This window comes from Microcebus murinus, chromosome 2 (assembly GCF_040939455.1).
Source record: "Microcebus murinus isolate Inina chromosome 2, M.murinus_Inina_mat1.0, whole genome shotgun sequence".
Classification (NCBI taxonomy): Eukaryota; Metazoa; Chordata; class Mammalia; order Primates; family Cheirogaleidae; genus Microcebus; species Microcebus murinus.
This window is the reverse complement of record NC_134105.1, coordinates 72,739,532-72,743,750: the sequence shown is the minus strand read 5'-3', so window position 1 is coordinate 72,743,750 and position 4,219 is coordinate 72,739,532. Positions and strand designations below refer to the sequence as shown.

The 4,219-nt window shown below is 47.0% G+C and overlaps 1 pseudogene; it reads right to left on the bottom strand.

The window, feature by feature from the left end:
* Positions 1–390: 390 nt before the first annotated feature.
* LOC105885678 (pantothenate kinase 3 pseudogene) lies at positions 391–1,697 on the bottom strand (annotated as a pseudogene).
* Positions 1,698–4,219: the final 2,522 nt, after the last annotated feature.

Below are 4,219 nucleotides of genomic sequence, written 5' to 3'. Positions count from 1 at the left end.
GGGGTATGTTTAAAGAAACTACAATAATTAATAATAATTGCCTTAACATTTCTAAAATCACATAAAAATAAGCATCTTTGATTGCCATTTCAATAATTTTTGATACAGGGCATGATACTATCCATTCATTAGTAATCAAAACACATAAAAAAGACATGATAAATATTCAGAATCAATTATTTTGATAAGCTAAACATTTCTGAGACGATTTTTGTTTGAGCATACAGTACTACAATGGCTACATAAAATAAAAAGAAAATCTTTTGGAGAGGAAGCTCAGTAATTAGAGGCTGTATTGCATTTAAGAATTTAACACTGGTTATATACAAAAGGCAAAGCATTTCAAATAGAAATACTTCACATTTACTGAGTTTTCTCTTACTATGGCAACATTCAGCAGCTTATGGTACTCTTTTATCCTTTGGTTCCCAGTGACAAACAATGCAGTGATAATGCCTCTGGTTTCAGTTCACCTTGGATGACATTTATTAGCAGAGAGAGACCTGATGCTTTAGCTGAAATTTGGCAGCCCAAGAAGTGCACCAACGGCTCCAAAGTATCCCTCATGTTCTAGAAACAATGCTTTCAGTTGACCTTTTGACCAATAATCCAGTGCAATATGCCAGAAGTTTCATTGAGAGAGTATTAACACGTAAAAAGTTTCCCACAAAGACAACTCTGTTTATTTTCTCATTAACAGCACACATTCGTGCCACAGAAGCAATATTATTGGTGATAGTAACTAGAGTAGCTCTTGCCAGATCTTCTTTACTAACAGACTCTCGCTTCTCCTTATAAATCATATTCCCGAAACTAGATGCTACAGCCCAACCTGGTAGACCAGATCTTTCATAATCTCCTCCATAAATATCTTGTCAGCTTGGGTGCTGGAGGACCATCTTGTCAGCTTGGGTGCTGTCACCTTTGGATGCCATTTCAAGAACCTCTTCAAAACTTTCACAGCCAGTCAATAAACTGCATAAACCCAGAAGGGTACCCCCTCCAAGGCTTGTCCCAGTCACTCGTTTATAGTTGTCTTTGGAATGGACTGCTAAAATACTGACTGCCGAGCCAATATTGACTACCAGCAGTGGATAGGGATCGTCTAGGTTAAAAAGCATCTTTTGGCATCGCTCAGGTTCGGAGGCATTAGCAAAATAATAGCACTCTGCTTGTCCACTGAAACTGACAGAATCTATGTACAGCAAGCCCTTTACAAGGCAGTCAAGTTCATCCAGTGTGTGCAAGTGGAGGTTTCCTATTGTGCGAAAATCTTTTTCAAACGTGTAAGCACCACCTCCTGTAGCACATAGTACCGTTTATAATGTTGAGAAGTTTCTATCTCTTCCCATTTGGATAAAAGTAGGTAGGTCCTGGGTTGGAAATCTGATAAAGTGCAAGTTCCCTCTTCGGCCAAACAGTGTTAAATCCTTAAGTTCAAGGTGTACATCCCGAATGCCAGTGGATCCATATGCTACATTAGAGGTCAAATATTTCCGAATACTTTTTAAGCTCTCAACTTCTTCTTGTTCTTCCTCTCCTGTGATATCGATAGGCTCAAAATATGAGAGCTTTACTAGAGCTCCCCCAATGTCCATGCCAAACCATGGGAATGAGGGTTTTTTTTTGGCATCCTTGATCTTCATGGCGTCGGCTGAGGGGCGAGAGGCAGCCTCGCGTCCGGACCACGGAGAGCCAAGGCGGCCGCGGGGGTGGTGGGGCCGCGGGGGTGGTGGGGCCGCGGGGGTGGTGGGGGCCGCGGGGGTGGTGGGGGCCGCGGGGGTGGTGGGGCCGCGGGGGTGGTGGGGCCGCGGGGGTGGTGGGGGCCGCGGGGGTGGTGGGGCCGCGGGGGTGGTGGGGCCGCGGGGGTGGTGGGGGCCGCGGGGTGGTGGGGCCCGCGGGGGTGGTGGGGGCCGCGGGGGTGGTGGGCCGCGGGGGTGGTGGGGGCCGCGGGGTGGTGGGGCCCGCGGGGGTGGTGGGGGCCGCGGGGGTGGTGGGGCGCGGGGGTGGGGGTGGGGCGCGGGGGTGGGGCGCGGGGGTGGGGGGTGGGGGTGGGGCGCGGGGGTGGGGGTGGGGCGCGGGGGTGGTGGGGGCCGCGGGGTGGTGGGGCCCGCGGGGGTGGTGGGGCCCGCGGGGGTGGTGGTGGGGCCCGCGGGGGGGCGTGGGGAGGGCCGCGGGGGGGGGGGTGGGGGGGCCGCGGGGGTGGTGGGGGCCGCGGGGGTGGTGGGGCTTTGGGGGTGGGGGCGGCTTTGGGGGTGGGGGCAGCTTTGGGGGTGGGGGGGCCGCGGGGGTGGGGGGGCCGCGGGGGTGGGAGGGCCAGGACCCAGAGAGCTGGGTAAGGCCGCCAGCCTCTCCTTTCTGGGTCCTCCCTGCCCCCGCAGCTGCTCCAAACAAAAGGCCCGGGTCCCCAGTGGAATCTTCTTTCATCTCTATTCTGCTATTGAATCCCTCTGGTGAATTTTTAAATTTCTGTTATGGTATTCATCAGTTTTAGAATTGTTATTATTATTTTTTGAGACAGGGTCTTGCTCTATTGCCTGGGCCAGAGTGCAGTGGCATTATCATACCTCACTGCAACCTCAACCTCCTGGGCTCAAGCAATCCTCCTGCCTCAGCCTTCTGAGTAGCTGGGACTACAGGCATAAGCCACCATGCCCGGCTAATTTTTCCATGTTTCATAGAGATGGGGTCTCATTGTTGCTCAGGCTGGTCTCAAACTCCTGGCCTCAAACAATCCTCCTGCCTCAACCTCCCAAAGTCCTAGGATTACAGGCATGAGCCACTGCACCTGACCTTCAGTTCTAGAATTTTTATTTAGTTCTTATTCTGTAGCTTCTATTTCTTTGCTGAGAATGTCTATCATTCTGTTTGTTTCTAGATAGTTTGCCTTTACCTCACCTGGCATGGTTACAGTAGCTGCTATAACTCCTTTTGTCCGATAATTTCCACATTTGGGTCATCTCAATGTTCATGTCTATTGATTGCCCCTTTCCTTCAATTGTTTAGATTTTTTAAATTCTTCTTATGTCAAGTAATTTTGAAATGTATGTTGGCTACTTTGAATACTGTGCTATGAGATTGTGGGTTTTGTTAAATCCTTCTGGAGTGTGGCATTTTTTCTTTTTTAAAAGCAGGCAGTCAACCCTCTTGGATTTAGATGGCAAATTCTAACCTGGTTTCTGTGGGCTTAGTTCCTATGTCAGTTTAGTTTTCAAAGACTTTACAGGGCTGTTCTGGCCTTCACAGCTTATATAATTTCCATTTGTGGTCTACATTGTAGTTCTGTCCTCAAAGCTTTCTCTATACTGATTTTAATAGATTTCATGCATATTCAGATTGAGGGTGAGTGCAAGGCTTCATACAGAAATTTAAAAACATTTTCTTTCAGCTTCTTCTTTTCCAGATCTTTTCTCACTCAGTGGCTGCCAGTTAATTTATTCAGGATTTCTATATGAGTACAGTGTGTATGTGTGTGTGGGGGGCTATATTAACTCAGTCTGCTGTATTGCCAAAACCAGAAGTCTGCATATTTATTAAATAATTAATTATACTTATATATTTTTTACAACAAAATCATGTAATTTTCACTGTAATATTTAAAAACTTTTACAAAAAGTTTATTTAGCAGATAATGTCAATGCCTCGCCATTGTTTTCTTAAATCCCTTTACTGTTTTTGTTCATGTTGACTCCTAGAAGTTCTCACTCCTGACAGCCAGCATTGCTTTGTGAGAAAGTTGACCTTAGGCTGTGGGTGTCAGTTTGCTAGTGCATGCCTGAAAAGTCTAGCAATTTATATCCCATGGAGGAAGCCCTGATGCCAATGGCTGATAGGGACAGGAATATAATATTTCAGTTTCCTAACCCGTGATCTGGATAACTCCTAGATGTAACTTAAATTGTCTATTGAGTTTCCCAGTAGAATTGAGCTAAATTTATCTCCCATGAGAACTTGCTGGATATTGGCATCCTTGCTTGGCTTCCTTGTTTTTCCTGCCCACTTCTCCATTTCTTTACAGATTTTCTCTTGGAAAACTTCTTAATAAATAACTTTCACATGAATTCTTGTCCCCAAGACCTGCTTCTGGGGAATACACTGTGCTAGGTAGAATTCTAAGACGGTCGTCAAGATTCCTTGGTATGTATGCCCTATATTATCCCCTACTCTTGCCAAAGGTGGGACCTGTGAACATGATGAGCTGGTCACTCTCTTCATTAGG